The sequence below is a fragment of the Dermacentor andersoni genome, chromosome 3, assembly GCF_023375885.2.
Source record: "Dermacentor andersoni chromosome 3, qqDerAnde1_hic_scaffold, whole genome shotgun sequence".
Classification (NCBI taxonomy): Eukaryota; Metazoa; Arthropoda; class Arachnida; order Ixodida; family Ixodidae; genus Dermacentor; species Dermacentor andersoni.
In genome coordinates this window covers 109,981,790-110,005,884 of record NC_092816.1, presented here as the reverse complement: position 1 = coordinate 110,005,884, position 24,095 = coordinate 109,981,790, and the positions used below count along the sequence as shown (strand labels likewise).

The 24,095-nt window shown below is 48.8% G+C and overlaps 1 protein-coding gene across 2 annotated transcripts in view; it reads right to left on the bottom strand.

The window, feature by feature from the left end:
• Nucleotides 1–23,770, bottom strand: part of LOC126539598 (ras-like protein family member 10B) — an 85,664-nt gene extending 61,894 nt beyond the window's left edge. For both annotated transcript variants that reach the window (XM_055074960.2, XM_050186488.3), the window contains exon 1: nt 23,650–23,770. The gene's annotated coding sequence lies outside the window, so the exon portion shown is untranslated. The remainder of the gene's footprint in view (nt 1–23,649) is intronic.
• Between the last annotated feature and the right edge of the window lie 325 nt (nt 23,771–24,095).

Here is a 24,095-nt window from a genome sequence, read left to right as displayed (position 1 = left end):
ACGTTGCTTATTTGTTTATATACGTATCTATAGAAATAAAAGAAAATAGCGCAGAACTCCGCAGGGAAACGCGTAACCAGCTGCATTCAATTTGTTTGAAGGCCCTCAAATTCCGAGTGATGCGATTTTTGACATTAGGAGCACGTAAACAAGAGGAAAAGCGATCACAGCGCCGCCTAAAGGGCACGCAGACCGGAACGAGATGATGCGCGAGTTGTATGACCAACTGCTTTATTTCCGGCTTCTTACGCGCTGTACATAACACGGCCGTGAGACGTGTTTTGTGCCGTAACGTAACGTAACCGTAATCGGTAAACGTGTTATGTATACGCCTTACGACGTCGTCCCCACTGAGCATAAATTTAGACCGAATGTAATTATTAAAGACTGCCGAGCTACATCTGACGTTGTTTAGAGCTCCGCTGCACTAAGTGGGAAAGAATCGTATAGCCACGAAAATGGAAAGATCAATGACGGCAGACATTTGCTGAAATCGCACAACGTTGGAGACAAACTTTCGCGGCAATTGCAAAGGGTATCCGGGTACAAGCTACAGGATTAAGAGGTGCGTACGCAAATGATGTCGATCGTCTTTCTCTCACGCTTTTCTGATTCGCTTAGGGCAAGGCTCCAGCTCGAGACGAGGCAGAATATACGCAAGGAGCACGGGCATACCTTCGCCTCCCCCCACCTCCTTTCTCTGCATGACTATGACATGTAATAGAACAGAGCATAAAACAGGGGGGAAGTGGAAACGCGGACAACGAGGCAGGGAAAAGGACAAGATAAGCGCTGTGACTAAGAACTGGTGATTTTTGGACAAGTGTGGTTATCTGTGTCGCTTCGGTAGAGCATAAATGTACTCCGCTGAGATAAACTACTGAGCGATATACGGCGGTTTTTCTCTTTCGATGGAAATTTGCGCATTCTGCCTGCAGAAAGTGTGTGTGTGCATCGTTGTGTTCCAAACTGGAAGTGGGCTGGCGTAAGGCCCCGAAACTTCGCCTGGGCCTTACAGGCTGGCGATACCTTCGCCGAAGACGGGTTACGCAAGCGCCCTTAGCCTATCCGCGTCGTGTTCATTCGCTGTGTGCTACGTATTTTATGGCATAAGACGTTAGTTTCCGGTGAGTTGGTTTATTGCAATAAAGAAAGCGATATGGACGAGACAGACAACGGCGCGGAACGTCACCTTTTTCGGTCGCTCCTTCCTTGTGGTCACGTGCGCGCGTCTCCACTCCTCTCTCCACCATAACCCCCCTTCTTGTATTTTTGTTTCCTCGTATCGCCGACTTACCCTGTGTGGCGCTGGGGAAGGTCTCTTCCCTAAATCCCCTTTTGTCATACGGTTACTGTTGCAACTGTCTCACATTCCTATTTTCCTAAACCCTCAATCTATCCCACAACAACAACCACTCCACAGCAACGTCGCGCACTATTCCTCTTTATATGTATATGCTGCAAACCATAGTTGGGCGTTGAATTGAATGTTTGATCTTTACCGCGGACGCGTTTTTTTTTTTTTCTCGATGTCTACCGCGGACTTTCCTTCCACGGAAACTTCGTGATTGCCCGACATGGCTCAACACAAGGCAGCGCACGTGTATTCTTTAGATACTTATGCGCGCACAAAGACAGGACGTCGAACGAAGAAGGCACACACAGCATGCCTTGTGCAATCAATCATGTACAACCAACTCGCCCAAAACGTAACGCTTCTCAACTCGTGTATGCTGTCGGCGTATAAAAAATGGCCGTCTGTAAAGCCTCTGCAGACGTGCCAGTCGCCGGCTCTGTCCTCGACCGAACGGCGCAACGAACAGCAAACGCTGCCCCAAATGTTTCCACTGCAACAAATATGCGACATCAAGCGAACCATTGTAACCCGAATTGGTTTAGTGAGGGGCTCCCTCTCTCCCTCTGCTCCTCTTTCTATTCCATTTCCCCCCACCCCCGGTGTAGGGTAGCAAACCGGGTGCTCGTCTGGTTGACCTCCCTGCCTTTCATGTCCTTGCTCTCGCTTTCTCTCTCCCTCTCTCTCTCTCTCTGGCCTGTCTTTGTACTCGGACTTCCGTCGCTAACGGCCCGCACTCTCACGCAACCTATAGTTGCGGGCTGCGGTTGCCACCGAATGCCAACTATTGGCATAGCGGTGTACGCTCAGCTCGACAGCAGAGAAAGGACGCAAAGGCACGACCGAGACAGGCGCTTGTTACTGTCGTGCCTTTCTGACCTTTGTCTGCGGTCGCGCTGTGTGTATGCATCGGGTATTAGCAACCGTAGCCCCAGCCTCACTCCCACTTTGCATCACGGCGTAAACATGGCTTCGAGGCGCACCTGTTTCCGCGCGAGAACTTCGCGGCGTCGGCGCCTTTATTTGCTTTGGTCTGTGGTGACGCCGTGTCGCGTTTCTTTTTTTCCGCCGCCGGGGCTGACGACTCCGGGGTGCGTTGTCGCCGAAATTTACTCGGCGCCTACTGTCGAGATCCGCCGAAATGTAGTGATCTCTTCGGCCGTGGGTAATAACTGCTTTAGCGACATATACTTGCAAACCTGCTTGCGACTACTTTTTTTTTCCAGTGTTTCTACGCACTCAGATTTGCTCTCAGAAATCAAGTCGTCCTAAATTCAATGTTTGAGCGATAGCTTTCTTCAGGGCCCCCACCGCGCATTCCGGCTTCATTATGAATTAAACAGTCGAGTATTGCTCGTAACTGTGTTATTAAGCTTATCGCACACAACAGTGATGTCTCTGAGCGATACTCGAGCGGAAGTAAACGAACGGGTTAGACGAAAGAGCCATGTGCACCACACCCTCCCATTCGTATGCAACTCTTCGTATACGAACGCGACAGCTCGTGTGCTGCGATAAAATATGAGCTCCGTTAATCTGTTAATCTCTTCTCCCCCGTCGGCTGTACGCTTAACGACAGTGCCAGTAAATTTTATAGACTCGCACTCGGCATCCGCGGACGCATCATCGAAACGACGTATCCTGAAGAAACGAAATCACTTCTCTCCCGTTCCAGTCTGTTGCTCACACTTTCCCGCGCACGGCATCCCTGCAGCGATCCCGTCGTGCCCGTACATATATACCCGAGGATCTGCAACAATGAAAACGCGCCGCAGCATTCTGCAGTCTATCCACGGCGGGTCTGCGTGCTAGCTCTGCCACCGCTGTTCCAGAGATGCATTTATTTATTGCCCGAGGCCGTAAAGAACGGCTGCGCGGACGATTTCATTTTACTGTGCGATATCTGACCAGCGCCTGGCTTTGCTTTTCCGGAAGGCGAAGCAGGCCCGCCTGAATCGTTTTTGTTTTTCGTTCCTGCAGCAAGTCCACGCTCGAAGTATACCACTATGGATTCGGATTGCTATCTGTGTCGACGTTGCCGGATGATTTAAAGTTATTGTCGCGGCGTTCAAGAGCAGGAGCAATCGAAAAGATCGTTCAGGAGCCAACTTTGCCGTGCGTTTGCCTGATTCGATAACCATTGCTTTCTTTCGTTACTTATTTTTTTCTTGTCGTCGTGGTCGTCGTCTTTGTTGTTGTCGTCATCGTCGTCATCGTCTTTGTTGTTGTTGTTGTTGCTGTTGTTGTTGCTGTTGTTCACACTTGCGTATAATTTTGTTACAGAGTAAATGTCGATCATGTGCCAAACTTCAGCGATCCGAGAGCAGGCTTGATCGACATCTTAAGCTTCCGGATACATGCATGGTAACACAATCTGTTGACGCTCGTAAACTTCATTGACAGTATGCGACTTATTGCTTAGATGACCTGCACTGCACTGCACTGAGTGCACTGAATTTGCTCGGAGAAAAACGTTAAGGTATACCTGTTCAGAATAGAAGTGCCCGCCAGCAAACTTTATTCGATTTCACCGGAATGTGAACCAAAATCAAGCATCTCTTCTGCAACATCCTTCGCGGAACACGGTGAAGCCTTCGAACACTCGCGTTCAGCTACGGAACGACATTGCGTTGTTCGGGCATGCTATAAATACAAATATACGCTGCGTCCTCACATATTTTATCTCCTGTTTTGATAACGCTCGTTTCTTTAAAAGGTTGTGTCATAACTCATTTCGAGCCCTAATATATTTTATCCTATTCCTCAGTGGCTTGTAGCGTAAACGTAAAACTTTCGCTCCAAATGAGGTACATGTTCCGAATGAGGTACGTAAAAATGAAACAAGACCAAAATATATGATCCAGCTAGACAGTCCCATTTTGCTTCTGGAATGGCGATAGGTGACTTTTTATTCTCAACACGGGCTTCGCATTTCAAAACAGCCGATGAAAAAAAGCGAGAGGTACGACGATGGAGAGCTGTGGCGAAATTACACCGCGACAACTTCTCGTTACTTCATAGTTTGAGATAACACATTCAGACCTCAAGACCTCAAGAACCACGTACCGTATATCATTATATTGTACACTTATACGAGCTTATTGGGACGATATGGACTTACTGGGGGGTGGGGTGGGGGGGGGGGGCGCAGAACGGTTTATTTTGCCGTCACCGCATCAAACTCGACGAAGCCTCTCGTAGGGGCAGCGCAAGACGACGAAGACAAAACGCAGGAAACACACAGCACAGTGTGCTCTCTGTCTTTCGTCTTCGTCGTCTTGCGCTGTCCCTTCATGATGTGCAACCAGCACTGACTCGCCCAAATGTCGATTCTTCGACGTATAGCCTACACAAGAAGTACTTGAAATGCAGGTTTCAGTTTTCAGATTCGCCGATACGTTCCGTCTGCAATGCTCCCGAAAGATTGCAACAAGTTTTGCGTGACAACAGAGTTGTTACTGGTCAGGCAGGAAACTTCTGAAGGCGGCGTAGCAACGTGACTCGAGCTCGGAACTGCGACATAATTTTGACCCGCAGCAAGGCACCATCCGCGCTTTGCGCGCAACGAAAGAGCTCCTAGTATTTTCGAATACTGCAGGACTTGCCGAGTCTTAGTAAATAGCTTTATATATCTATATGTATACGTGCCCGTGGGTGTTCGTGTCGTTTTTTTTTTAAGGCACGAATTTACAAGGATTTACAAGAGAGGTGTGTGGCTTTTACTGCCGCTAGCTACTACTCTTCGCAAACCAAACAAAACTAAAAGCCCGCCATCCCTCTCGAACAAAAAATTGAAATCTGAAAAAATATTGAAGTGCTGAAAATGCTCGATGTCGATGTCGCGAGGTGCTACGTTTTGCGGTTGGCTGCACGCACGCGCACTTTAAAATTGACTTTAAATATGTTCTAAGCTTTATTCGGCGTTTATATTTTGCCGACGATGTGTGTGCGGGCCCAAATAAATTGATCTCGCACGTTAACCTGACTTCGAACTTTTTTGTCAGTAATCCTTTAATGGGAACAATGCAGGCTGAACGCAACGCAAGCGCTAGCTAGCTCGGCCGCTCTTTCATCATCATCCGTCTCCGTGCCGTGTGCACCTCTTTTATCTCCCTGTCGTCTTTCCTGCTTCCCTTCCAGCCACGCGGTCTCATTAACTATTCCATCACATCCGTTTCAAACGTAGTCACTTCCGCTCGGCTTCCGGGAGCTTCTTTTCGCCCTTAACGCTGCTTCACGTGGGAAGAAATGTATGCTTTTAAATGTAAGTAAATGAAAAACCAAAAGAAAACTAGTGCTTCAAACACGGCGCCAGAGAACAGGAGGGTCGGTAAGCAACGAGACCGATACGATGGAGTTTCCGACAATAATTAGGAGAAGGAACTCTGGCGCTGGAGATCCTTTAGCCACCATGGGAATTGTGGGAAGTACACGAATTTGCCTTGCCTTCATCCTCGTCGCATTGTGCTTTCTTGGGGCTTCGTTTACTTAGATTTATGAGCCTTTATCGGCGTAAACTTCAAAATAAACTATACTATGCTTCTTTTTTTTTTAAATACTGAAGGGAATAAAACTCAGCGAACGCGCATGATAGCTGATAATTGCACTGGTTCCACTTGTCCATGCCTCTGTGGCGTAGCGAGGTCCTGCGTTCGAATTGTGGCGTCAGACAATTTTAACAGCGCTTGTTTAAATAATTATTTATTGCGCAGTATACTTACTTGAAATTGATCGCTTTGCTAAGTCACGAAGCCATTTAAGGCCAGAAGGATGAAGTTAAAGGTAAACTATCTACTAAACCGTCATTCTCAAATTAGCTGAACTGCCCTGCTCGCAACTCCCGTAGACACTAGCGCCACCAGTTGTCTCAAGCAGTTATTGTAGGGAACTTTATGGCTGAAACAATCACAAGGCGCGCAAAGCGTCACGGTCTCTTTGATTGTCCCTTGCGTTCTCTGGTGCCCGCTTGCAACCGGGATAAACTAAGTCTGCAAAAACGCTAGAACGAGGGCTTTAACGTTCGCCATCACATTGCAGCGGGCACATCCTTCCTATGTATAGCCTTGTTCCAAAAAAAAAAAAAAACAGAGAAAAGACAACGGGAAAGCACGCGGTGTCGTTTCACTACTTGCTCCGCGCTGTTACTTTCAACGACCGCGCATATGTTCTCCCTCACTGCGCAGTATAAACACGCGCATTACGACGAATCTCTCTCGGTTACGACGGCGTGTCTCTTTTCAGTAAAACACAGAAGCGCACCACTTCGCCCTCTGCTTAAGACTGCAATTACAGACTGTAACGTCGGCGCAGCCTGCACAAAATGTGTTTCTTGTAGGGAAGACTATAAAAGCACAGTTATAGATACCGTGTAGAGACAGAAGACGATGTACGACCCATATCGCGGCAATATATATATGTATATATATGCGCTGTTACATTGTGCTATGTTACTGAGTACACGCTGTAGGCAAGGGCGTAGCCTTCGGGGGGCGTGAGGGGGGTGGCCTTATGGCACTTATGGACAACCCCGGCGCCGGAAATCATTCTGCGTTGTGTCAGAATGTCTTTTACACGCTTGAAAAGACAGACATTTCAGCGCGAACATTGCGAACTCGGGCTCGATTTTCTAGAAACCCCTTTGCCCCGGGAGTCACATAACGCCAGGAGCTCACCCAAGCACAAAGTTTCAAGGGCGTTTTGATGGCGAGCTGGCTCGTTGCGGCATCTCTCAGAGGCCGCAGAATCTACAGAGCGCGTGGATTTCAGTTCTGAAATTTTATAGTTATAAAGTTCTTATGAACTTTTGATGCGGAAGGTGCATTGACATTTCCAAACTCGTGCTTTAGGTTTTCAATTCCGGAACTTTGCCGGTTTAATGTTGTTATAGACATTTCACGCCAAAGGTGCATTGAGTTTTCTAAAGTCATACATCGGACCATGCAACGAGACAAGCGAAATCCACACACTAACAGACAAGTTGACAAAGCACGCAGCGAGGTCCGATGAGACCAAGCATTGTGGTGTTCCATCTGTGTCGTCGTGACACAGAAAAGAATATCAACATTTTTTTTTCACCTGCGCCAAAGCATCCAAGCCAAAACACTGAAACCAACAAAGATAACTACGTTCTTCTTCTTATTTTTTTTTTTTTTTTTGTAGTTTAACTTTTGTTCGCGAGCACACATTAAACCTCCTCAATTTTCTTGTTCTCGCTACCCGCGGGCTGCCACAGCCAGCAAAAACGGCAACAGCATCGTCCTCCGGCCCAATCTAGAGAGCGACGAAGCCGATCGCGGTCCCGTTCCCGATCTCGGTCCCGATCCCGGTCACGATCTCGGAGCCGAGGCCCCTGCGAGTGTTCTAAGAACCGCGAGCGGCTACCGCCACCATCTTCATCACCACCGTCGTCACCACCACCAGTGGCACCACCACCGGCCAAGAAGAAGCCGCCACCACTACCGCAACAGCTACCATTAGCAGCGCCCGAAGGGCCAGCCGGACCTAAAGGGGTAAGTTGGGCGGAGGGCCCGCCACCTTCACTGCGCAAATCTCCCTCACACTCATCCGAACCTCAGTCCCTACCACAAACCCAATCCCAATCCCAGGCGCCCCGCGCGAAAATCCCTCCCCAGTCCACAACTGCATTGTGCCGCGACCTCCAGCAGGAGCTTCGACGAGAATTGCACCGAGCTATACAGGAGAGGCGAGAAAGCATTCTCACGGAGGTTAAGGAAATGATCCGAGCCGCCTTTGTAGACTTCCAAACCACCGTGCTGAAACCAATGCTACAGGAAATTACTAACGAACTCAAGCAGAGCGTGAGAGAGCTCACGGCACAACACCTTCCCCCTAAATCATCATCCTCCTCATCCTTACTAGTCGCACGTGCTACACCAACCTCAGCGCCGTCACTAGCGACAAGCGAGCGCGCTCACCCGTACGTTCGCCCAGCCCAGATACAGAATGATGGCTCCTGCACTGCAAATGCAAAATAGAACGGCTGGACTGACGATGTGGCAGTGGAATTGCAGGGGGTACCGATCTAAACGGGGCTCGCTGCAACAGTACATTGCCGCATCGTCAGAACCGCCGGACATCATACTTCTCCAAGAGCCGGGCGCCACCCTTGCAACTATCAGTGGCTACGAGGCCGTTAGGGGCTCAGACGAGGCGAAAGTGTGCGCGCTTGTGTCGAAGAAACTCACCTATACCCATACTACTCTCACGTCAGATATCCCTCATCAAATCATTGAGGTTGTCCCCGCGGACACGAGACAAAATAGCCTGTACATCTTAAATGTATACAGTGCACCTCGGGCTCGGTGCGACAATTTTCAGTATCTACTCTTGGAACTCATCAAGTTGGGCCCGGTGTCCGTAGTGTGCGGTGACTTCAATGCCGCACACGTGGCCTGGGGCTATCGCAGTAACACACCAAAGGGCACCCGGCTTTGGGACCTCACACATAATCACCGATTCACCCTCATAACAGATCATACCCAGCCTAGTCGCCAGGGAAATAGCGTCGAGAGAGACACTTGCCCGGATCTCACTTTCACGAGGGGGGTCCAGGGCGAGTGGCTGAACACTGGCGAGACGCTGGGTAGCGATCACCACATTCTCATCATCCGCATCAATCACACAAGTTACAAACGCCCTGAAAAGAAAATTTGCATTACAAATTGGACCAAACTTCGCGAAATTCGTAAGTATCGAGCCACAGGAGATGAAAGCCCCAAAAATTATGACAGTTGGCTCAGTGATTTACGCAATGATCTAAACAAAACGACTAGCCGCATTACCACGACGACAGAGACCCCCGAGGTTGACCCGCATCTCCTACATTTGTGGGACGCGCGCCGAGGTCTCACGAAGCGATGGAAGCGGCAAAAGTTCAATCGAAAATTGCGCTACAGAATATCCCAAATTACGAGAGCAGCCCAGGAATACGCAGACCAGCTAACCGGTGCTAACTGGCAAACGTTTTGTGGTAAGCTAAGTGGTACGCTGGGCACCGCGAGAACTTGGGCAATCCTTCGGTCGCTAATAGATCCCAGAAACACGAAATCCCATAAAAACCGGCAGCTTCAAATTTTCCTCCACCAGTACGGAGGAGACGCAGACCAGCTCCTGAAGGACCTTGAACAAAGGTATCTCTCCCGTGGCTCTAAGCCAAGCTATCCGGACTATCCGTACAGAGAAGAAAGTGACCCGCTAGGCACTGACATAACTGTCCAAGAAATCAAAGCCGCACTCGCAGACATTCATAGGAACACCGCACCCGGAGAGGACGGGATACGTTATACTCTACTACGAAATCTCCCGGATGAGGACCTGGAAACGCTCTGTGCTATGTACAATCAGCACTTGCACGCCGGCACTCTTCCTCTAGAATGGCGACGTGCCGAGATCACTTTCATGCTCAAGCCCGGAAAACCCCTGTCGATCCAAAATTTACAGCCGATTTCCCTCACATCGTGCATCGGGAAGCTGCTTGAGTATGTAATCCTAAAACGGCTTCAACCTTTCTTGGAGATGCAAAATTCTTCTTCAGATAAAAGAGGATCTCGTTGACCCCCCCGTCAGGGCTCAGACGAGAGCTCTTTTGGCGCTTGATGTCAAAGGAGCTTTCGATAACGTTTCCCGTGGTCTCATCCTTGAGAACCTGGCCCACTCCCACTGTGGCTCCCGTATGTACAATTACGTGCGAGCCTTTCTCAAGGACCGTGTAGCCACAGTGGGAATGGGCCCATATCGGTCAACAGACATTAAAGTTACCGGAGCGGGGACACCTCAGGGGTCGGTGCTCTCGCCGACGCTATTCAACATAGCTATGGCGAGACTACCCCAGCTACTGGAGAAGGTTGAGGGGCTATACCACGCGATATATGCTGACGATTTGACTCTCTGGACGGGCACCGGCTCGGATGGAGACATTCAGGACCGCCTACAGACGGCGGTGGATATAGTGCAGGCGTACCTCGCGACTGGAGACCTCGAATGTGCGCCAAATAAATCAGAACTATTACTAATCCGACCCCGATGCAGCTGTGAAACGCCAATTCCAGTGATTGAAGTGAAAATACAAGGCATACCAATTCCCACTGCACAAAGGGTCCGAATCCTTGGTTATCACCTACAATCCAATGCCAAAGCTCACTTCACGGTAGATCTCCTTGGTCGACAGTGCGAGCAAATCATCGGTATGATGAGACGTGTTAGTAACCGCCGCTCAGGACTCAAGGAAGCCGATATGCTGCGGTTGGTCAAGGCATGCATTATCAGCCGGCTAACCTATCACCTCCCATACCACAACCTCACGCTCTCTCAGACCAACCGTATAAACACAATTATTAGAAGAGCCGTTAAACAAGCACTCGGAATTCCTGTATATGCTTCCACGGAACGACTACTTGCTCTCGGGGTACACAATACCATCGAGGAACACATCGAAGCACACAGGAGGGCACAACTCGAGCGATTGAGACTGACACCTGCAGGCAGGCATTTGCTCTCACGGCTGGGCTACCCACAGCATTCACCCTCTACGCGAGAGCATGTCCCAGTCCCATCAAACATCCGAACCTTACTTACCATAGCGCCAATACCGCGCAATATGCATCCAGAGCATCATAATGGTCGCCGGGATGCATGTGTTAGATACCTTCGGAAACTGCTCAACGCCCAGCCGGAGGGCACCGTCTATTATACCGACGCTGCCCACTATACTCTTGCGACCAGAAACAAAGAAAGACAAGTGTCGGTGGTGGCGGACGATCAGGGTAATATCGTCACCTCGTGTAGCGCCCCAACCGAGGCTACGCTCACAGGGGAGACGTTGGCCATAGCACTCGCCTTCAACCACATCGTCGGTCACATCAAAAGATCACCAAAACACGACCACATCATCATTACAGACTCACAAGACGCATGTCGAGCCTACCTCAGGGGTCATATACCTCAGGAAGCCAATCGCGCTCTCACCAGCACACGTATGCTCCCCGCCATTCCAGATCCCTCAATACCACGCATCAGGCTGATTTGGACACCTGCTCATGCCTCACTGTCGGGCAATGACCGCGCTCATGCGGCTGCCCGAGAGCTAACCTGCCGGGCACCTGGCAGTGAGGCGAGCAACCCATATAGAGCCTCCCAGAATTTGCCCAACACATACCGGGACACTCTAGACTTTTACAGACTAGAGCGCTTGCAATATCACCCTCCTCCCAAATCTTTCTCCCGGAATGAAGCCGTATCCCTGAGACGGCTTCAAACCAACTCATATCCGAACCTCCTCCTTCTCAACAAGCTCTCCCCAACCTTATATCCCACCACCTGCCCAGGGTGCGGTGCACCACCGACGACGTTCCACGTCACGATTGAGTGCCAAAAACCCCCTAAGGATATCCCTCTTCTACAATCCCCCCAACCAACATATGCGCAGTGGGAGGCGATCCTCCGTCGCTCCGAGCCTCAGGTCTGGCTGGCCCTGATACGACGAGCACGAGCGGTAGCGACAGCCATTGGGGCCCTGGACTGAGGGCCCCAACCACATAAATCCTTTCACTTTATAATAAAGTTTCTTCTCTCTCTCGTGTTGCCCCGACCACCACGCGGCCACTTTGATGCGCGTTGGTTTTTCTCTGGCCGAGTGGATTTTCACCTGCCAGAGTTTTAGACGTTTTCCGGCTAGCAGACGAGAAAAAGAAACAATGGACGCTCGCCGCCATCACTGTGGGGACTCGACGGATTACAACGCGCTCGCTTGAGCGCAACCTCTCCGGAAAGTCTTCTCTCGCCGATGTAGGATTCTGAGCAGTATGCATATGGTTGTCTGTGCACCAAGCGTCTCAGGTTTTCTTTGATATTCTTTCGCTAGCCACATTAAGTTCCCAAAGTAGGCATTCGATTGCAGCCAACATACTTTCCTTTACGTTTTTTTTTTCATTTCGGTGCCCCGGCCCCATAAAAGAAAAAAAGACATTGTTGCGGCGCAGTGAATTGTCGCATGGTGAAAGTTCGATTTTGTTACTTCTTCTTTGCGGAAAGTAATGGGCCACGGGACGCTTCAGTTGCCGGATGCTCTTACTATATTATTGCGATAGCAATCATATGGACACTCCAGGAGCATTCCTGTCGTCACCATCGACGTCATGTTCCGTATGAAGTCCAAGGCCGATAACATCGTGAACGCGCACCGCATACTGTATGTGCGAGTGAAAGCGTAGCGAGGGGAGGGGGGGTGGCATGGATGAGCCGACGATGGTGGCTCAGTCTTGTGTGCACAATGGAGAAAAGCGGGGAGGAAGCGCGCCGCCTTCCGTCGCGCGGGATACGTCAGAGGGAATAGACGGAAGGGGGGGGGGGGGGGCGAGCCTCAGGATTCTGTGATCTGTGAATCTGTGATTGCGCAACATGTTTATTTGCCTTGTCTCGCGCATTATACAGTGTGACTTTTTCTTAGATACGTAGATTTATTGGAGAAATTTACGTATGGTTTAAATATCTTGTTGCGAGGTTTGTGTATACGTGCAGTGAACTTTGTTTCCAGTGACATTGTTTTCCCCTTCGTCAAGCTGTATCTTTGCATTTGTATATCCCATTGTATCTTCGCATTTTTAATGTACGACGGCGAGTCAGATGTAAGTGAGCCAACCAATCCCGCGCAATAATGGTTCGGTTCATTATGTGCGAGACATGCGCCTAGCACACAGGCATCTCTCATTTACAGTAGTGGCACACAGTTATGAGGTTAAATGTTCTTTAATTCTCTCACAAACTGGGTTGAACATGGTTGCGTGACATAATGGACGCTCCAAAAGTTCAACAGCGTGGTGTCTTCACGTTTTTGACAGCTGGAGGTGTTTCCTAAAAAGAAACTAGTTGCCGTATGGCTGCAGCCTACGTTGAACATTGTATTTCATTGGCCACTGTAGAGCGTTGGAGGAAATGGTTCAAAGAAGGATGTGAAAGTTGCTAATACGATCCAAGACTGGGCCAAAGCCACCGTACAATCAGCCCCAACACAATTCCGAAGGTTGATAAGCTGATTAGGCAAGAATGGAGGATAAGCATCGATGAACTGGCAGAGCGTGTGAACATCAGCCACGGTTTGGTTCCCACCCATAATTAATGAACATCTCGGCTACCGGCTCTTGTGTGCGCTATGGGTGCCCAAGATTTTGAACCACCCCCAGAAGACGGAGAGGTTCGGCGCTGCCTTGACTTATCTGATCCGGTATCACAATGAGGTTGACGACTTCTTGTCTGCAATTGGGACCGGGAACGAATCCTGGTGCCACTACTACGAGCCTGAAACACGGCGGCAAGAGCTTACAGTGGAAACATTCGAATTCAGTACTCAAAAGAAAGCAAAGACCGTCATTTCCGCCGGAAAGGTTCTGACTTTTTTTTCGATCGTCAGGGGCCAGTACTTATCGAATTTGCTAAACCTGCAGAGACTATCGAACGTTTCCGATATTGTGAAACGCAGGATCGGCTGCGTTAGGCAATCAAGAACAAACGACGTAGAAATTTGACGGATGGGGTCATCTTGCTCCACGGCAATGCACGTCCCCACGTCGCCGATGTGGCTAACACAAAACTGGCGAAATTCAAATGGGAAACGCTGGAACATCTTTCATACAGCCTAGACCTGTCGCCTTGCGACTTGAAGCATATTTGTGACGGATGATATGTGAAAACGTCGGTTACAGACTTTTTGAAGCAGCAACCCAAGGAATTCTATGAGACCGGAATCACGCGACTCGTTAGTCAGTGGGACAAATGTCTAAATGGTCATGGAGACTACTTTTAAATAAAGTACACTATTTGTCATGTATTCTCATTGGCTCACTTTCATTTGACTCGTCCTCGTATATTTTGCAAGACTTTTGCGTTTTATATGTGCTCTCTGTTGCGACTATAATTTCGGTGCAATTACTCACAATACACGCCCGGTGACAGCTGCTCCTGCGCAATACATTCTAACAAAGAACAGCGTCATTGAGACTTTTCCCTGGCCATTGCATTTGTACAAATATGTATACAAGGTTCTTGAATGAAAAGTTTCATTAAAATATTTGTCCTCGACTTGTTCATTTCATGGCCTTTACATTTTTCATGTCAGCGGCATGCACTGCTTTGCTGGTTTCGAACTGATATAGTTCTACAGTTCGTGTGATATTTTCTTTACTTATTAAATAGACAAAAAAAAACATGGAAGCATTGATATAAGTTATTTCGGGTACAATGTTTAGGACATACGAGTGTATCCTTTCATGAAAAAATACATATTTTACTTGTTTTCACAGTGCATACATAGCGTTCAAATTTGTTTGCAGCATATTTGGCAATGCAATGCCGTTATTATTCATGTATTTGATCCCTCGACAAATTCCATAACGAGGAGGCCGAGCTGCAACGTGAGCCACCTCGAACGAAATTTCTGGCTACGCCACTGGCTGCAGGCAAGGCTATAGTTATCAATTATCATTGGATGCATTGTCATTTGAAAATTTTCAGTGGAGTACAACGCAATCATATATTCGTAATCGTGTAATCTTTTGATACGCAATGACAGAATTCCAATTTTTATTTATTTATTGATTCTGTTTTCTACATTTGTTTTCGGAGATGTGGAGGGCAACTTTTTTTTGCCTAGTATAGCCTGCCAATGGTCGTCATCTGCTTTTCGTTTTCAGCATTCATAACCAAAATGTGCCCGCGAAAGAAACATTAACACGCATGCCACTTTACTCGTGCAACAACGAAACAGTATGTGGACCGAATACTCGAAATACAAGGGGTGTAGTGACAACAACTTTGCCCATGAGTGACCTAAGGCAGACGACATCACGATTGCCTATTTGCTCGAAAGCGAATGCAAAGCAGTTGGCGAATCAAGTCTGCTTGATACGACGTCTCGGATACTTCGGTAAAACATCGGATGCACTTAAAAGCAAACTTTCGGAGCTCCCAACTCAGCTGGCACGTCTAAATCATCGAAAAAGAAATAACTCGTAGCTCACGTCGTCAGCACGAGTATTATAAAGGTCAGAGATGGGTGTCAGGCAAGATCACAGACCACGGTGCATCAGTATAGTTGATGACCTTTCCCGCATTGCAAACTGATTGCGTTTATCTACGGGCCTGATCTAAGTCCGACGTGTACGCTCACGCCAAGAGGCTTATCCCTCGTGAACAAGAGGTTAAGTAATGGCGAAGGAATCGAAGAAATATCTCGGCAAATTAACAAAGGTATAGGCTGTTTCGGAACGCGTCACAGCAAACAGCGCAGCATAAAGGACACACGCCGGAAGAACCAGAAACATGACGCAGTAAGGAAGCGCGCACAGGCACTCACGCACGCATACACGTACATACACATATATATAGCCAGAGAGTTAAAAGGCAGACAGGGGACAATGCACAAGCCTTAGCAACAGACACAGCGAAGCGTTGGTCACATATTCAGCAAATTTCGAAATGCCGCAAGCCAGACCCCTGCGACTTCATAAATGCAGATTTGCATACATCTGTGAACGGTTTCTCTTAAAGTAGCCTTCGCATGTTAAGCGATTTATACGACCATCACGTTGTCGTGTTCCCTACCGCCATCAGGAAGTGGGCTGAGACCACACCACGCTCACGCTAAAGCTATGGAAGCAGAGGTCGCACAGTCTGGCAATTTCAATTCTCTTAAGTACGATCACTCTTACGAAAAAAAAAATTACTTGGTCAGGACAGAAATACGGCAACCATCGTCAAGGCAGCCGTTTTTCGAAGAGCTGGTGAAAATTACATCAATCTCCAAGAATCTGCACTCAAGAAAGGGCAACGGAAACAGAAAAATGCACGGGTTCTTAAACAAAGAACACCCAAAGAAACAAGCAAACCTTAAACAAAGAATCGGATGACAGCCGAGCCCGAGAAAGATGCTACAAGGCTAGAGCAAACCCTGCCCATACAAATGCGCTGTAATTATTTCAATGAGCAAAATTAAGTTTATTGCTCCAGGCAAAAAAAGTTAACTTTTGTGGCTGCCAAAGGAGTAAGTAGAAGCGAGCACGATGTGACTTGGACTTGACAGCTCTGCGCCTTGCCGCAACCAGTTAGACGAGCAATTCGTTAAAAGCAAATAGTGCTTCGCATGTTGAAGCCCTCCATCTGATAATGGCTTCCCTCGAAAATTTTGCTTCTCTGGATAAGTGCAGTTAGCGCGGCAGGGGGGGGGGGGGGGGGGGAGGGTTCAGGCTGCCCCGCCAAAGATATCCACATCAAGTTAATGCTATTTTCGTCACGTTTAATGGACTTAAGAGGATAAGTATTGTGGCAGCAAGCCATTCGTATATGAGTACAGCTCGGCTCGGTACCGCTACTAAGCTGGACTCCGACGACGCGAACTAATATGTCATCGTTTCAAAATAAAGTTTTCGCTACCTCTCTCTCTCTCTCTCTCTCTCTCTCTCTCTCTCTCTCTCTCTCTCTGGCATAAAGTCATTGTTCGCAATATAGCGCGACGCAATATATATATAAACGCGGATTCCTCTGTGCACTGTGGGAATCAGTGTAAGCCCGTCAGAGTGCTTGCTTGAATCATGGCGGAAGATGGCAAGGGCGTTATTTGGCCTTTCTAGGCTTGCGTCTGTGACCAAATGAGTAGAGCAGCGGATTGCAGCGTTGGCAGGACCGCGTTCAAAACCGACCATTGGACACGTAATTTTCTTTCGTTATTGAGCAATAGCTTCTATACTCGGCGAGACAGCAGATAAATGACTACACGCCAAATCGCGGGTAGCTAGGCAAAGAAAGCGTGACTTTCAAAAAAAAGAAAAACATTCTAGAAGGTTTCAAGCGCTAAAGACGATGGGGACTACACAATACGAGCGCGTCCTTCCTTTTCGACTTGCCCTATCTAGCACTCTCCTGCAATGTCATACCAGCAACGCCGAGCGCCATTCCTCGTCAATAAAAAAAAAAAGAGATCAGCCGATTTCATATGTTTCCCCAACTCTGAACCCATTTACTCCAAAGCAGAATGTTCTCACGGCGGCTGCCGATATTGTGAAACGACTTTCCTCTACAATTTTTTTTTCCTCGTCGTGTGGCTGATACACATTATGGAGGATTGCTTCTTTTCGCCGCAGGCAACGTCGTCTTCGTCCACTACAGCGCTGCCTGCGTTAGACTCCTACATGCGCGCGCAGTCGCGGCCACTCTCAAAGTCTGCGTGGCGCGCAAAACCCAACACAAGCTCCAAAAGTGCGCAATGGCTAGTGCGCCCCGCTCTCAATCACGCGTTGTATCACGAGCACGAGTTCGATCCCCTAGTCGCGTTGGGGAGGCAAGGTTTTCTTTCTCTTCGCCATGTGGCGATGGAAAGGCTGAGAATCTCGGGGAGGCCTGACAGCGACGATGTGAAGACGACACGAAGACGTCATGAAAACGACTTGACAATGACTTATAGGCGACATTACCACGACTTGACGACGACGACATGACGAGTTCGACCTCACGATGACATGCAGATAACTTAAAGACGGCTTAAGCGCGACTTAACGACGGCGGCGCAACAACGCCGCCAATGCGAATTGACGATGACTTAAAGATGACTTGAAGATGACTTAAAGATGACTTGACGACGACCGCGTAGCGGGAAGGATGAATACAACAAGCACAATGTTTTGCTTTGGACTGTTGTTGCCTTAGTTGTAGGGTCCCTGAAACGGTTTGGAGAAATTTTGTAGAGGCGTAGGTTGCAGCTAAGCAAAACATAAGCGCCACAATAAGTGAAGCGTCTCTTAATAAGAGAGCTACGAATGATTACCAGTTACACTCTTCTCTAGCCATGATTTTCCTCCTCAACTCGTTCGCCGAGTGATCGGGGCTAAGCTCCGCCTTCACTGGCACTGCGTCATGACGTGACGTGTCGTCTACTTCCGGTTGTCTTGGAGCCGGCGCGCGAAGCCCCTCCAACCTCTGCGCTAGCCGCCTGGCCGTCGATCCCCCGCGAGTGCTATCCAAGCAGTGCGTGAGTTGCGGGCGTTCTGTCGCAGCGCCGAGCGTGTGCGGTATTCCGTTAACCGCAGGCGACCTGGACGTTTTGGCGTACGGGCCGTGGCGCAAACCAGAGCACCACCATACTGTTGCCGCTTGGTTGAAATGGCTTTAGCGTAAACGTGAGTGGCCTGAGCGGCCTACACGGTGTAGCCACCTGGTGGCGCAGAACTTAACCAGCCAAACGCAGAGCTACTATTGCTGTGACCAAGTGCAAAACGTTTCAAATATTTAAAAAGACAATGTGTTCACGATTACGCTCCTGCCGAAAATGTACAGCAGCAGGAAAGCAGAATACACTTGGTTACTGCTATTATTAGCTCTGTGTGTGTCTGGTTGAGCTGTGTGCCACCAGGTGGCTGCAACGTTTACATCTGCGCCTTCCACTCGTCCGGTAAAGCGCCCAGTCCGCTTGCGCTTACCTTAATACCGGACATGCTAAAGCTCTAAAGTGACGGCCGTAAATGCGTAAATCCTGGTGCCGATCGCATACTGACAGTCAGATGCACTGCAGCCACTGCGCTCGTCTGCTGCCTTGCAGAGGGACAGGATGTCGTAGCTTGACATATCACCAACAGCTGCGTTTTCAGCCCACAACGCAGCAACGGCCAACCTTGGTGCTCGCAAAAATACAGTTTGAGGTCAACACTGACCGCACAGCTGACGTCAACACGGAGCACGCTGTAAACAAGAGCAGACGACACTTGCTGTGTGCCGGGAGTGCTTGAGTGAGTGAGTGAGTGAGTGAGTGAGTGAGTGAGTGAGTGAGTGAGTGAGTGAGTGAGTGAGTGAGTGAGTGAGTGAGTGAGTGAGTGAGTGAGTGAGTGAGTGAGTGAGTGAGTGAGTGAGCGAGCGAAACAACTTAATTTGGTCCACAATAGTGGACCAAATAGTGCTTGAGTGTAGTGATAAAGTTTCGTCGTGTATCCTCTGTCTGTTGCATTTCTTTATAAAGGATCAAATTAACCAACATTCTAAATTTTACGAACAACCTTTCTTCACCATAAATTTAACAAATTGTCGATGACGTGCCCTGGTTAGCCAATTGGATAGCTCACCCGAATGACGTCAGTTGGGCCATACGCGTTAATTGGGATGGGGTGGCTGAAAACTCAGGGGAGCGGCGCCGCTGCGACCGCTAGCGAGGCACATGTTTAAAAACCTACAATAAATTACACGCTTTACGCGGAGCTCCTAAATGTGTTACTTAATGATCAGAAAGATATACCCTGACGGCTAAGTAAACTTTTACAAAATAATCGCAATCTTTTGATGCTCCGTTTAAAAGAAATAGCACTGGCTTTCAACGAGGCATAACGTGTCCTTCCGAAGTCCCCTGGACTGCCATAGCCTCCTCGCATTTTTTTTTTTTTTTGTTTCGGTTCCATTTGGGCCTCTTTGTTTCACATGATCTCCTAGCCTTCTTAAGAGCAAACTTTAGCCTGGAAGCTCTTATCTGAGTACATGGAAACGAAGTAAACTTTTTGGGCAACTACTGCGCTCATTTTGATGTGGATTGGGTTGTTGCATTTTAAAGGCTAAAATAAATCTAGTAACTGGGGGAAGTGCATTTTCAATTTATGCCATCAACTATGCGGGATAAATTTTGACAACTGCAATATTTCAAGAACTCGTGTATCAAGTTTACAGCTCTGTAACTCGGTCATAAGAGACAATATCACGGTCTTGTAAACTGCACCTAATAATACATGTAATGATTTAAAGAAACATGTATTATACGCTGCTCTGAAATGTTCCACTCATTTGTGAGTACGATATTTGCAGAACCCTCGCAAGCATTGTAATAACATTACGCAAGCTTTAAACTGATATTAAATCCGGCCACTTCCGCATCTTTAATGGATGCAATTTACAGAACTGCAATATCTGTTTTTGGTGCAGCATTACGAGTTAAGGTTTCCTTTTTTTAATTACTGATTTCCGACAAATTTAAAGAAACAAACATTCTTTGTAGTAACTCAAAATTCTGCTTGTTACAGTTGCTAGAATGCACCTTTCTGTCTCAAGTTTAACAAATTTTATTTAGCTCGATGCAGCAGTTGTCTAACGTCAGCATTTCCTTTTTACGTATATTTCAATAGGGAAATCAGAGTTCAGCTCGAGCAGAAGCTTATTGCTAATGTAGGTATGTAGGGATAACCTTAATAAAGTGCTGGCAAACGAGGCTTTAACGCGTCGTGACGCTAGCCAAGCGTCGACCCGGGGTTATACCCTACTCTTATTGCTAAATTACCTCGTAGGACATTTCTGAAGTCCTTGATCCCATATGTAAAGTTCGATGCATGCCTAACTTCGTGGAAGTGATTTTGGCGTATTCGTGTCATCAGTTTTCATGAAAATTGGCATTAATTCGATCTAAGCCACTGTGTTGTCGAAAACGAAGGAAAGCAGCCGGCAGGTGCATTTCGAACAGCGCACATGAAAAACCAGAATGTAGCAAATAGCTGGTGCCACACAATATTAGATATTCGTATTTGTGCTTAGACAAAAATAAAAGTCAAATTTTTCAATGAGAGAAAGCCTAAAGATACTGTCACTCTCTCGACGTACATAACTGTGGTGGCTTCAGAATGTAACTGTCGCATTTGTATTTAAAAAAAACAGGTTTTTCACATTCGTAACACACATTATTCGATAATAAGAACCGACTTGAAACGCGGTTATCTCCCCTAGCTGCCTACCGGTCTAAGGAACTGCTTACCGTCAGTTAACGATGGTCAAGGGAAAAACTCCATAGAATAATTTTATCGGGGCCGCTTTCGTGTCGAGTCATTGGGAACGACAGTTACTTGTCTTATGAACATGATGTAGACTCTAAAGGTCATTACAGTCTATCGAAGAAAGTGTACGCAGGAGGCACTCATAAAAAGTTACTCGTCAGCATTTTTTTATGCGCAAGCGTCAGATGGCTCATTGAGCGAAAAGTCGGCTTCCGGCGCCTGCAGCAGCATCTAAATTCCCATTGGCTGAGGCGCCACGTTACAAGCCCGCTTTGACGGAGCAGGGCGGGCGAAAGGGCATGTCTGCTGACGCAGTAGCGCGCCAGGTTTTGCGTGAGGGGAGAGGGGGTCGCCACGACGCCAAATGTTGCGCCAAATCATCCTCGGTCTCGCTCTCGGACGCCTGTGTTACCCACGCGTTTCCTGCACGCGCAAGCTCTCGCCTGCATTCTAAAATCGCATCGGGAAGGCGAATGCATAGCCAGGAGTTTATCATTCGAAGGACCGTTCAGCGGCGTTCAAGTGGACAATATTGCTTTCGCATTCACAATAAAGAGTCCTTAGGTGTCCTTTGATTTTCTTTTTTTCTTCAAATATTGCCATTGAAAGTCATGACTAAGCGAAACGCCAGAATATATCCGATAGTATACGCAGCCTACTGAGAATTATGCCTGAACTGAAAACTTAGACAACGCACTGGGTAGATTTTGTTGCCGTGAGATGTCTGGAGATGTGTGGCATTCGCGAATGTCCTTTTATCTCACTCCAAGATACCAAGACCTAAGATTCAAGATCGTGTCCAAGAATGTACATGATCACCGACGAGCCAAAACAATACCCCAAAGGAGCCATCATTAACTCGACTCATCGTTCTCTTTGCAACAATACTCTAGAAGCTTGTGCCAGCCACTGATCACAGATTTTGGGAAGTCAGTGTGGACCAATTAACGTTTGTCCGCAGATACGGTCAACATGCATCTTTGACGCGTGACGACGCCGAGCTTCGTAGAGGCACTGTCATTTGTATGCCTTGCCAAGCAACTAAAACAGCATACAGCAAAAGTGTGGCGGCAGCAAGCCCTACGTACAGAAGCACGACTCTCTTAAGAAGTCCCTCGTTGCTCACTAGCGCGACAGAAAAACATCATGAATAAAAATCTCGTTCCATGCGTTAAATGGTTATCAGCTCGCCTCCACCCCCCCCCCCCCCCTTTCCAGCCTCTTGTCGTGAACCGCATTCAGCGACTGGGAGACGTCGCTACAGCTTTCTCGGCATGACAACAAACCACGTGAGACGAATCTAATCATCGTGCGCGCGCGTTGTCACTCGCTTCGACGCTTCTGCTGCAGCCGCGTGCGCCACTTCGCGCGCTTGCGGGAACAACGAGGAACGCCACATCTCGCTTCCCCTTTTTTCCCCATCGTGCGCATTGTGGCCATCGTTGTCGCCTCCCTAAGACCTCCCGACACGGGAATGAATCCCCGCGCGCGGCCTAATTGATGGAACAAAACCTGCGGGCAAAACGACAGTGCCTCTTGGCGATCGATGCGTTTCCTCTTCTCACGCGCTGTGCACGTCCCGTCTTGTTCTTCTTTCCCAAACGAGCTTTCCTCCCCGCCTTCCCTTCTCCGTCTGATTCCGAAAGTACCGAGAGCAGCTGCAGACGGTCGACCGGCGCAGCGAAGGATTTGTATTGGCGCGCAGAAGGCGACGACTGGCACTCGGATGAGGCGCAGTGGGTGCGTCTGCTTCAGATGCAGATAGAATGATGCATCCTATGTGTAGGCTTTGCATTTGTACAAAGGACGCGGCCGTTCTCTGTCGTAGAGCAAGCGCCGCACCTTGAAGCTGAGGCTGCTCGTCCTAATGTCGACTGAATAGTGGGGAACGAAGAAAGACACCATTATTTCATTGCGGGTCGAAGATCGAAGTAGGAAAACGTTTTATCGAAATTGGCCGAGTGCGCTTTTCTCTCCCGTAGTATCGTCTCGCGGCCGCACGCGTTGGCGTGATTTGGACATTGTCGTGGCATTGTGATATTGGAAAATACTTGACGCTGTCCGCGCTGCACGTACGACAGCCTTATCGATACCCGAGACGAACTCACACCGACTGAAGACCGATAACAGAACGAGTCGTTTTGTAACGTTTCCTGTCAAGGTTAAAAGTATCTCGTGCTTAAAGAAAAAAAAAGTAGAAGGAGATGAGGATATGCAGTAAAACGTAATCGCGTGTCTCTCGCATTACATCGTGGCCTTTTCCAGTCCATGCAGCACCGTCAGACACCGAAGGCAAACTGCGGTACGGACGTGATTCACGCGTCGAGCTCGCCAGCCTCGTCGCACGTCGCGGAAGCGCCGGACGCAGAGGAGTCACGCGTCCAGCCGTGCCAAGGCGCCCGGTTCGCGGAGCGCAGCAGAGCGCGCGAGAGCGCGCGCTTGAGCAAATCCCGCCAGGCCCTCGAGAGCATCGGAATGGAGCAGGGAGCAACTTACCGTCTGCCGTCGATGCGGCCGCTCGACCACGGAATGCGCCATCTTCCGCGGCTCGGATGAAACCCCCCCTTGCCCTTCCAGAGGCCCGGACCAGCCCCGTGCTCCGTCGGACGCGTTCGCCCTCTCGTTCGGCGTCGCTCCCTCTTTCCCGAATAGAGGCACGTGACCCGGATTGTTTCCATGGCAACGGGAAAGGAGAGGGACTGGCGGGGAAAGGAAAAAGGGACACGCCGGTGCTGCTTTCTCCCCGCCTCCAAATTGATTCACGCTGACCCTCCTTCGCGCCGTACGCTAGCCGGTCCCTCGGTCGCCGGTGAAGGGGCGGGCTGGCGAGCGAGCAGCATCCCAGACTCATCCTGGCGTGCGGTTATTAACGCTGCCTGTGCAGCCGCCGCCGCAGGCGGCTTGCGTCGCTGATGCCTGGCTGCTCACATCAACGCACGTCT